General features: G+C 37.0%; 1 pseudogene; it reads left to right on the top strand.

Moving 5' to 3' along the window:
* The first annotated feature begins 5,055 nt into the window (after positions 1-5,055).
* LOC148584874 (uncharacterized) lies at positions 5,056-5,998 on the top strand (annotated as a pseudogene).
* Positions 5,999-12,652: the final 6,654 nt, after the last annotated feature.

Here is a 12,652-nt window from a genome sequence, read left to right as displayed (position 1 = left end):
TGATTATCTTCATTGAGGCGAATTTTGCTACAGGTGAGTATGTGTCAACAAAGTCTACATCGGGTTGCTGAGTAAACCTTTTAGCCACCAATCTAGCTTTGTACTTGTCAAGACTTCCATCAGCTTTGAATTTCTTCCTTAGAACCCACTTGCATCCAATTGCTTTTCTTTGACTTGGCAAATCCATGAGTTCCCACACATCATTTTTCTGGATTGATTCAAGCTCTTCATTCATAGCTTCAATCCATTTTTCAGCATCATGACTAGTTACAGCTTCTTTAAAATTTGCAGGATCTTCTTGCAAATTTATATCATATGTGCTTAGTACATAATGATCCTTGAGCGTGGTTGGTGGTCGTCTTTGTCTTTTACTCCCACTGTTCTGATTATTTATACCCAAATGAGGTGGATCATTGGATTTTGTCTTGCTCCCACTATTCTGCAGATCTATATTATGCTCTATTTCTGTCAAAGTGTCTTGTGATGTTTGACATTCAAGATCTTCACCTTGTAAGTATCTAATTCCATCCATAGGAGTAATCTGATTAGTGTTTTCTAGAAATGCAGCAGCATCCCTCCATTTTATCAATCCATTATCTGGATGGTAAAATCTATATCCACTACCATTTTCTATAAATCTGCATTCTCATGTTTTACTTCTTAACTTATCCCTTAAAGGTTTTGGAATAAGTACAGATGCCTTACATCCCCACACTTTGAGGTTGTAAAAATCTAGTTTTTAGCCTGTCCAATATTCATATGGTGTAAGAGATGCAGCAGTAGATAAAGCCTCACCACAAAAATGGTTGGGTAATTCAGCATATGTCATCATGGATCTTGTCATATCCATTAAAGTTATGTTCCTTCTTTTTGCAATTCCATTTTATTGAGGCTTATAAGGCATTGTATATAAATGTCTTATTCCACTTTCTTTGCAGAAGGAATTTATGGCTTCATACACACCTCCCTATCATTATTCAAGTTTTTAATGGACCTTCCCAATTGTTTTTTTTTTTTTTTTTTTATCTCTAATTTATATTCTTTAAATTTTTCAATTGTTTTAGATTTATGTTTGATAATGTAAATATGTCCATATCTTGAATAATCATCTGTAAAGGTATAAAATATTTCATTCCTCTATGTGTTTTAGTTCTTAAAGGACCACATGTGTCAGAATGAATTACTTCCAATAACTCTGATGATTTCCAGTGTTTTGAAAAAGATTTACTAATCATTTTTCCATTAATACATGATTCACATGTATTAAAATCTTCATAATTAATTTTAGGTAGTAATCCACTTATTCATTCTTATCATTTTGTTTTTGATGATGTGGCCTAATTTTAAATGCGATAAGAAAGAACTATTTTCAGACACATATGAATACTGTGAAATGGGACATACTATCTATTTTTGCACCCTTAAAAAAAACTAGTATAGACCCTCCCAGACTCAAACTTAATACCATATCCTTTGTTATTTAATACGGAAACATATATTAGATTTATCTGGATACTAGGCACATATAGGACGTTATGTAAAACAACGACTGATCATTTAATAGAAATCTTACATTTTCCTTCGCCTAGCACATCACTGTAAGTGTTGTTACTCATGTATACTTCGTGTTATCCGACTGTTTTCTCCTTGAAATCTACAAAGAATTCTCGGTCTTTTATGATATGTTTAGTTGCTATTGAGTCGATCCACCAAGAATTTGAAGTCGGTTCTACCATCATTAGTTCAGTAATGGTCATAACTATTTCTTTATATTTCTTGTCACTGTTGTTCTTTGGACAATTCACCTTGAAATGTCCCACTTTACCACATTTGAAACATGCTCCTTTGATTTTGTTTTTACCTTTCGGCTTACCTTTCCATTTCTTCTTGAACTTTTTAGGCTTGCCTTTAAATGCTGGAGCACGTGAAGTCTGAGCTTTGATTTGAGCCATCGTGAAGTTGTTGGATTGTCCTTCTCTCCTTCTTTTCATCCTCTCTTCTTCTAATATGAGCAACACTGGTAAGGAAATTATGGATATGTCTTTTCCACTATAGGTCAATGATGTTATCACATGTTCCTAAGACAGAGGAAGAACATTTAGTATTGTAGTTACTTGCATTTTGTCGGATATTGGATGACCGACAAATGCAAGTTCTTATGCAATAAGTTCCATTTGATTCACAAAGTCGTCCACATAGTCATCATCACTCATACGTGCACTATTATATTTGTCCAATAATAGTTGTATGTGAGTGTCTGACCTAAGTCCATACTTTTTCTCTAATACTTCCATTATGTCCTTAGCAGTCTCATGTCCTTCAAAGAGTGGGATGATATTATCTCTCATGCTATGGAGGAGAGTGACCCTTGCCATTAGGTTATCTTCCATCCATTTTTCTTTTTTCTTGATAGCATCATCATCTTTTTTTATCTTCTACTTCAAGCCTACTTGATGTGAGGGTGTACAATGTTCTCTCATGCGTCAGTACATAAAAGATGTGATGTTTCCACATTCTAAAATTGATTCCATTAAGGCTTTCGACCTTTAAGGAATCAATTTTAGAATGAAAAAGTTCTTACAAGAACTGGATCTACAACAAGAAAGGTATGTGCTTTACTGTGACAGTTAAAATGTCATCCATCTTAGTAAGAATTCAACTTTCCAATCAAGATCGAAACATATTGATGTTAAGTATCATTGGATTCATGATGCACTAGAGGATAGGCTGTGTGACATTCTATAAATTTTAAAGATTAAAATAAAATTATAAAGCTTTTTGTTTTATATATATATATATATATATATATATATATATATATATATGAGGACTCTTTTAGTTAGGAGAATATTAGTGGGGTTATTAGCCTATTACATACTTGGGAGCTTTTAAATTTATTGCTTAATAACAATAATAATTTTATTAATAATAATAATAATAAGTTAAAAATAAATAAAAAAACATGTCCTTCACCTTGTTGCATGCAATTTTCTTTTGACACCTAGTAGTCAACGTGTTTTCATCAAAGAGTCTCTCACTTTGGATTTTGCCTTGTGGGTTTATGCTAGGAAAAAGTCTCCACATAAGGAAGCATGTGTCCTCCTGCATGCTTCTTCCCATAGTTGTTTTACACTTGTAATAAGCTAGTTATTTCTTATATCTCTCGGCTCTCCTTCCTCCACTATATATATATGCTCAAAGCCTTTTCTTTCTCTCACAACCACTAGTAGCGAACAGAAGCTTATTCCAGATTTTTCTTCTCTTCTTTCTCTTGCAAACCCCCATTCTAGCACAATAAGTCCCCTTCTCCATTATTATTATTTCTCTTCTTTAATTTATTTTCTTGAACGAAATTAGGATAAGTTAGTATTTGCTTTTTATGAGTATTTAGGATTCTTGTTAATATTGAAATGATAGTTTGTAGATTTTATATAGATTATATATATATATTTTGTTTAGACAGATTTTTGTGATTAAATATTATACATCCATGATAATGATAATAGCAATAATAAATTTTTTATTGTGTTAATCTCATGAATAAATGTCTAGCACCTCACACATGTATATATATAAAATTAAAACTTGACTAAAACTTTAAATACTCTTCTAAATTCATCTTTATAATTTATTTAGGTGAAAGGGCGGCTCGACCCAACCCAACCCAGCGTCAAATCCAAGTAAGGGGACACAACGCCAAAAAACCCCAACAAATTGTTATTATAAATCTTTTAAAAAATGTTAGGGATTTTATAAAGAATTCATTTACATGATTTTCAATTGCACTTCCTTCCATATTTTAATGACAAGTTTTATTTATTCATATGTCATTGTTTAAGAATTTTGATACAATTACCATACTTCATGATTTATGCATGATTGCAATTATGAATGAAAAGAGCTATCAAAATTCATGGCATAGCATACAGTTACAGATGAATTTACAGATCATATGAAATGTTATATGTGCATCCATGGTTATAAATGTTTAAACCGAGACACGATTATAGTAACGATCGGTACCGCATAGGGTAGCATGGCAAGCACACCAAAGGATGGTTACGAGAAGGTGTGTGCTACCGGCCAGGTGGCCTTCACCTAGGGAAGTTCACAACCTGGTAGCTCTCCCCTGTGACGACAGGATGAGCATATAGGTCCTTCAGGACAAAGCCAACGTGCGCCGCTCATGGTAAATTTGTGGTGTCGGGTCAAAAGGGTAAAACAGCAGTTTTGAAAGAAAGAAAAAGGAAGTGCTTGTACATCTCATAAGTTACCTAATATTCTTGTATTAATTGTCATTTATTTTATTAATTGTGCATAATTGATATTATAGCATAACATCTGCATTGCATGTTTTGTAGTATTTTGGTGTTGTGGCTACTTACTGAGTTGTCGAACTCACCCCTTCTCCCTTTTAAATTTTCAGATGCCACTGTACATTATAATTTTGAGAATGGGCATTCCCGTAGGCGTCCTTGCTCTTGAGGACCCTATTATATGGCCCTATGCTTGGAATACCTGGACCTACTGCTTTGCGGAGCCGTAGGAGTATTAGAGCTTGAGAGTCCAATGGGTTGCCAAGATCAAGCCATTGTTGTGTAGACTTTTGTTTTTGTAGACTGCACAATATTTTTTGTTATGTATATATATAGGAGAACACTTGACACATGGGGAGGCTATAACCCCCTATAGTAGTCACTTTTGATTATGCCTCCTGACATGGCTTGAAATGTTTGTTTTGGATTCCCAGCTCATGTAAACGAGATTTTGCAAATGTTCATAGTAAAACACTAATTCTACATAACTTTTTGACTTCCTATCTTTACTTGCTACTTAGTATTAATGTAATGATCTCTGATAATTATTCCTTATTTGTTGTGATTTTCTTTGAAGTTCGCGTTTCCCCTATTCACCTTAATCGGGGGCGTGACAAGTATGGCATCAAAGCCAAGTCAACTATAAGTTTGACTTGTATTTTCTTAACCTAGGCTTAGGTTAGATTGCATCACTACGCTTATGATTTTTGCAAGTAGTAGGAAACTATAATTTTTGACATGTTATAGAGTCATGATAAAAGGAGGAGAAGGATCTTCCCAAGGTTTGGAAGTTGAGGCTACCCCGGATATGACTCAGATGTTTCAAGCTATGGCTAGGCAATTTGTCACGGCCATAACTGATATTAGAAGAGAAGCACCTTGTGAGGAGGAGCGCGGCTGTCCATTCAAACGCCTCGAGCGACTCCCCATCCCTCCTTTCGATGGGAAACGAGATCCTGTGAGGTGCGAAAATTGGCTGACCGGCGTAGAAGAAATTTTGCGACTTGCAGGTTGCACGGAAGAACAGAAAGTACAATACACCGCTTATTGACTGTCAGGTGAAGCTAGGCACTGGTGGACTGCCAAGAAAGTATTACTGATTCAAGAACTAGGCAGGGAGGAAGCAATCTCTTGGCCGCGATTTCAGAAAGAATTTCTCCAGCAATATTTTTCCAAGATTCTCAAGGACGCGAAGGCTCGAGAATTCATGGACCTCACCCAGGGAAATATGACAGTCGCCCAGTATGCTGGCCGCTTCAATGAATTGGCTCGCTTTGCTCCTTACCTGGTGGCGGATGAACAAAATCGAGTAAGGAAGTTTGAACAGGTTCTCAACCCACGAATCCATGAACGTGTTGGATGCTTTGAAATTCAAGATTTTGTGAAATTAGTCAACAAGGCCTCTCTAGTTGAGGAGAGCGTGAAGAGGAGTGCTTTGGCAATGGCGGAAACACGAAAGAGGGCTGCACCCCCACCAAATCAAAACCAAGCTGGATGGAAACGAAAACCGAACAGAAATAATCATGGAGTCAAACCCCTGGAATGGACCGAGTTCAGCCATCGGCGCGCCTTGTCCAAAATGCCAACGCCACCACTACGGATTGTGTCCTACGGGGACTAATATGTGCTACCGATGCGGTCAGGCCGGTCACTTTGCACGGGATTGCCCTCACACAAGGTGAAGCAGAAACGGAGAATGGAGTAGTCACAGGTATTCTATCTCTCTTTATTGGCAAGGCTGTGGTTTTATTCGATTCTGGAGCTACTCATTCTTTTATATCAGCTAAGTATGCTAGGAGATTTTGTATTAATATAGAACCTATGGAAGTAGGAGTACTAGTATCTACTCTGGTAGGCAAATCAGTGTTGTGCAGAAAAATAGTCTTGGGTTGCCCAATTCTTATTGAGGGAAGAATCCTCACGGCTAATTTGATAGTATTTGATATGGAAGGGTTCGACATTATCCTCGGAATGGACTGGTTATCAAAAAATCATGCCATCATTGATTGCCACAACAAAGAGATAATTTTCAGATTTCCAACTGACTCCGAATTCAAATTTGTGGGAACCAAGGTGGGCGCTACTCCACAACTAATCTCAACAACACAAGCCAAGCAATTATTACTAGAAGGATGTCAAGTCTACCTGGCATGCTTAAAGGAGTCACCTCTAGAGGAAAGAAAAATGGAGGAGATAACCGTGGTGCAAGAATTTCTTGATGTCTTTCCAGAAGACTTTCCAAGACTTCCTCCTGACAGGGAAATAGAATTTTGCATTGATTTAATTCCGGGAGCAGCTCCAATATCCAAGGCACCCTACAGGATGGCACCTGCAGAATTAAAAGAATTGAAGATCCAGCTACAAGAATTGTTAGACAAAGGATTCATACACCCCAGCGTATCGCCATGGGGAGCGCCTGTGCTCTTTGTGAAAAAGAAGGATGGTACTTTTCGGATGTGTATTGACTACCGAGAACTTAACAAAATCACCATAAAAAATAGATATCCACTACCTCGTATAGACGATTTGTTCGACCAGCTGAAGGGTGCTCTGATTTTCTCAAAGATCGACCTTCGTTCGAGGTATCACCAGTTGAGGATAAGGAAGGAAGATATTTCCAAGACGGCTTTCCGCACCCGATATGGCCATTATGAGTATTTGGTAATGCCATTTGGATTAGCTAACGCCCCAGCAGCATTCATGGACCTGATGAATCGAGTATTCCATGATTTCTTAGATCAATTTGTGGTGGTATTCATTGACGATATTCTAATCTACTCCAAAAGCTCGAAAGAACATGAAGACCATTTGAGGTGTGTTTTGCAAAGGGTTAGAGAAAAACAGTTGTTCGCAAAATTCTCAAAGTGCGAGTTTTGGTTGGATAGAGTCACTTTTCTTGGGCATGTAGTATCAAAAGACGGCATCTCAGTAGACCCCAAGAAAGTTGAAGCTGTAGTAAATTGGGAGAGACCCACCAATGTACATGAAATCAGAAGTTTCTTGGGTCTGGCTGGCTATTATTGGCGTTTTGTAGAAGGTTTTTCAAAATTGTCTGGACCGCTGACTGCTTTGACAAGAAAGAATGCTCGCTTCTTGTGGACTGATGAATGTGAGCAAAGTTTTCAAGAACTAAAACGGCGGTTAGTAACTACTCCACTCTTAACGCTTCCATCAGAATCTTGTGGATTTGTTATTTATAGTGACGCTTCCAGAAAGGGGCTTGGCTGCGTCCTCATGCAAAATGACAAAGTAGTAGCATATGCCTCTCGACAACTTAAAAGTTATGAGCTGAATTATCCCACCTATGATTTGGAACTTGCTGCAATAGTTTTTGCATTAAAAATCTGGAGACATTATCTTTATGGGGTGAAGTGCGAAATCTATACAGATCACAAGAGTCTTAAATACTTATTCACACAGAAGGAACTGAATTTAAGGCAGAGGCGATGGCTGGAGCTAATAAAGGACTACGACTGTGTAATTAATTACCACCCCGGGAAAGCCAACGTGGTTGCAGATGCCCTAAGCAGAAAATCAAGAAGTGAGATGGCATGTTTAAAAGCCTTGCCCTATAATCTAAAGACGGACATTGAAAAGCTCGATATGGAGATCGTGATAGGAGAGGTGCAAGCATTAATGGCGAAACTCGATATTAAATCCACACTATTGGAGGATATCCGTGTGGCTCAAGAAAAAGATGAAGAGATCATTCAAATTAAATAGAAAGCCAACAAAGGTCGGATCTTGGGTGTTGGTACCACATCAGATGGTTTGTTCAGATACCAGAATAGAATTTGTGTGCCTAATAATGAGGAGATAAAGAAACTGATATTGGAAGAAGCACACGTCTCACCATATACAGTTCACCCAGGAGGCACTAAGATGTATCTGGATCTTAAGGAACGTCTTTGGTGGAACGAAATGAAGCGGGACATTACTGAATTTGTAGGGCGGTGCTCGACATGTCAGCAAATCAAAGCAGAACATCAAAGACCTGCAGGACTACTGCAACCTTTAGAAATACCGATGTGGAAATGGGAAGACATAGCCATGGACTTTTTAGTGGGGTTACCACGAACTCAGGCATGATACGATGCAATATGGGTGATTGTGGATAGGTTGACTAAAGCCGCTCACTTTATTCCAATAAAGGTGAGATACTCACTGGAGAAGCTGGCAGAACTGTATTTGCAGGAGATTGTTCGATTACATGGGGTACCTATATCAATAGTGTCGGATAAAGATCCTCGTTTCACATCAAGATTTTGGAAGAGTCTACAAGAAGCAATGGGGACTAAGTTGAGATTTAGCACTGCATACCATCCTCAGACGGACGGACAGTCAGAGAGGACCATCCAAACATTGGAGGACATGTTACGAGCCTGTGTACTAGATTTCAGTGGTAGTTGGGCACGCTATCTTCCTTTGGTGGAATTTGCTTACAATAATAGCCATCAAGCAAGCATTGGAATGGCTCCATATGAAGCATTGTACGGACGAAAATGTCGATCTCCACTTTATTGGGACGAGCTTGGAGAACGGAGAATTTTAGGACCAGATATTGTGCAGGATACCATAGATAAAGTTGCTTTAATTCGGCAAAGGCTGTTAGCAGCTCAAGACCGACAGAAAAGCTATGCAGATATACGTTGAAGAAGCTTGGAATTTGCAGAGGGCGACAAAGTGTTTCTTAGAGTGGCACCAATGAAGCGAGTCACTAGATTTGGTAAGAAAGGGAAGTTGAACCCTCGCTTCATCGGACCGTTAGAAATTATGGAGAAAGTAGGTCCTGTGGCCTACCGTATAGCCTTACCTCTGGGACTTGCAAACATACATAATGTCTTTCATGTCTCCATGCTGAGAAAATACATCTCTGACCCTTCCCACGTGATTCAATATGAACCGTTGCAGTTACAAGAAGATTTGGCATATGAAGAGGTTCCGATAAAAGTATTAGATCACAAGGTCCAAGAGTTATGTACGAAAAGCATTCCACTAGTGAAAGTTTTATGGAGGAATCATGAAATAGAAGAAGTGTCGTGGGAATTAGAAGATGAGATACGCAAAAAGTACCATTTTCTGTTTGCTGAGAACTATTAGAATATGAGGTATGCCCTAGCAGATAGATTTATTTATGTATTTGATCACTATTGCTATATGGTGCTTTTATATAGACTAAACAAATTTCGATGACGGAATTTTTATAATGGGGGGAGAATGTGACATTCTATAAATTTTATATATATATATGAGGACTCTTTTAGTTAGGAGAATATTAGTGGGGTTATTAGCCTATTACATACTTGGGAGCTTTTAAATTTATTGCTTAATAACAATAATAATTTTATTAATAATAATAATAATAATAATAATAATAATAATAATAACAGTAATTTTTTTTAAAAAAAAAAAAAAAAAAAAAAACGTGTCATTCACCTTGTTGCATGCAATTTTCTTTTGACACCTAGTAGTCAACGTGTTTTCATCAAAGAGTCTCTCACTTTGGATTTTGCCATGTGGGTTTATGCTAGGAAAAAGTCTCCACGTAAGGAAGCATGTGTCCTCCTGCATGCTTCCTACCATAGTTGTTTTACACTTGTAATAAGCTAGTTATTTCTTATATCTCTCGGCTCTCCTTCCTCCACTATATATATATATGCTCAAAGCCTTTTCTTTCTCTCACAACCACTAGTAGCGAACAGAAGCTTATTCCAGATTTTTCTTCTCTTCTTTCTCTTGCAAACCCCCATTCTAGCACAATAAGTCCCCTTCTCCATTATTATTATTTTTTTTCTTTAATTTATTTTCTTGAAAGAAATTAGGATAAGTTAGTATTTGCTTTTTATGAGTATTTAGGATTCTTGTTAGTATTGAAATGATAGTTTGTAGATTTTATATAGATTATATATATATTTTGTTTAGACAGATTTTTGTGATTAAATATTATACATCCATGATAATGATAATAGCAATAATAAAATTTTTATTGTGTTAATCTCATGAATAAATTTCTAGCACCTCACACATGTGTATATATATATAGACACACACACACGTGTATAGCATAATTGGGAGGAAATATTGGATATCATGAGAATTATATGTATATATATATATATATACATACTTGTACGTGCAATTACACATGGGGGACCGTACACCCACACACACACACAAATATATATATATAATTAAAACTTGACTAAATCTTTAAATACTCTTCTAAATTCATCTTTATAATTTATTTAGGTGAAAGGGTGGCTCGACCCAACCCAGCGTCAAATCCAAGTAAGGGGACACAACGCCAAAAAACCCCAACAAATTTTTATTATAAATCTTTTGAAAAATGTTAGGGATTTTATAAAGAATCCACTTACATGATTTTCAATTGCACTTCCTTCCATATTTTAATGACAAGTTTTATTTATTCATATGTCATTGTTTAAGAATTTTGATACAGTTACCATACTTCATGATTTATGCAAGATTGCAATTATGAATGAAAAGAGCTATCAAAATGCATGGCATAGCATACAGTTACAGATGAATTTACAGATCATATGAAATGTTATATGTGCATTCATAGTTATAAATGTTTAACCCGAGACACGATTATAGTGACGACCAGTACCGCATAGGGTAGCATGGCAAGCACACCGAAGGATGGTTACGAGAAGATGTGTGCTACCGGCCAGGTGGCCTTCACCTAGGGAAGTTCCCAACCTGGTAGCTCTCCCCTGTGACGACAGGATGAGCATATAGGTCCTTCGGGACAAAGCCAACGTGCGCCGCTCACAGTAAATTTGTGGTGTCGGGTCAAAAGGGTAAAACAGCAGTTTTGAAAGAAAGAAAAAGGAAGTGCTTGTACATCTCATAAGTTACCTAATATTCTTGTATTAATTGTCATTTATTTTATTAATTGTGCATAATTGATATTATAGCATAACATCTGCATTGCAGGTTTTGTAGCATTTTGGTGTTGTGGTTACTTACTGAGTTGTCGAACTCACCCCTTCTCCCTTTTAAATTTTCAGATGCCGCTGTACATTATAATTTTGAGAATGGGCATTCTCGTAGGCGTCCTTGCTCTTGAGGACCCTATTATATGGCCCTATGCTTGGAATACCTGGACCTACTGCTTTGCGGAGCCGTAGGAGTATTAGAGCTTGAGAGTCCAATGGGTTGCCAAAATCAAGCCATTGTTGTGCAGACTTTTGTTTTTGTAGACTGCACAATATTTTTTGTTATGTATATATATAGGAGAACACTTGACACATGGGGAGGCTATAACCCCCTATAGTAGTCACTTTTGATTATGCCTCCTGACATGGCTTGAAATGTTTGTTTTGGATTCCCAGCTCATGTAAACGAGATTTTGCAAATGTTCATAGTAAAACACTAATTCTACATAACTTTTTGACTTCCTATATTTACTCTCTGATAATTATTCCTTATTTGTTGTGATTTTCTTTTAAGTTCGTGTTTCCCCTATTCACCTTAATCGGGGGCGTGACAGGCTGTTACAAATTGAGAAAATTCATACTGATGACAATGGGCCAGATATAATGACAAAACCGTTGCCTATGCAAAAGCTTGAAATTTGCAAAAATGCAACGGGCTTGGTGGAGCCCCCCACAAAGTCGAGAGGGGGAGATTTGTTGGGTGGTCCCTCTTATGTGTGGACCACATGGACTACAACAAAACAAAGAGTTTTGTTTATAGTAGAATTCTAACACACGGTACGTGTGTTTATAAGAGACAAAAAGAAGAGAAGAAGAAAAGAAAAGAAAGAAAGAAAAAAAAAAAAAAACACCGCACGCTGCTGGGAGAGAAAGAAAAAAGAAAAAAGGGTTTTGCCTATTCACACCCGTCAGAGTTGGAGGTTCGTTTGTGGTTCGATTTTGACGCAATTTTAGAGTGTTGCTCCTAACGATGAGTGCTACGTATTGACTGGTGTCGATCATTGGAATTCCTCTCCAGTCGTTTGGTTGCTAATATCTATTTGGTGAGATATTTCTTTATTCTTGTTGGAATCCACTTTAAGGTGATGGATTTATGTTTAATCCAAGAATGCATGTAGTCTTGATGTGGTGATAACCTCTAGATATTTCTCTAGGGAAGACAATTGTAAAGTCATTATTGTTGATAGTAGAAGATTTAACTGGACTAGGTCATGTGGTTTTTACCTTCGCATTGAAGGGTTTTTCACGTAAAAATCTTGGTGTCTTGTTTGTAAGTTTGTTTGATTATTATTTTGCTACTGTGTGACTATTTAATTTGCACAAAAAGAGGTAGATTAATTCTGCTGAGCATCTAAAACATTTAAAATTAAAATT

The sequence above is a fragment of the Corylus avellana genome, chromosome 6 (assembly GCF_965113065.1).
Source record: "Corylus avellana chromosome 6, dhCorAvel1.hap1.2, whole genome shotgun sequence".
In the NCBI taxonomy this organism is placed as follows: domain Eukaryota; kingdom Viridiplantae; phylum Streptophyta; class Magnoliopsida; order Fagales; family Betulaceae; genus Corylus; species Corylus avellana.
The sequence above is the reverse complement of the archived record's forward strand: the minus strand, read 5'-3'. Positions and strand labels throughout refer to the sequence as shown.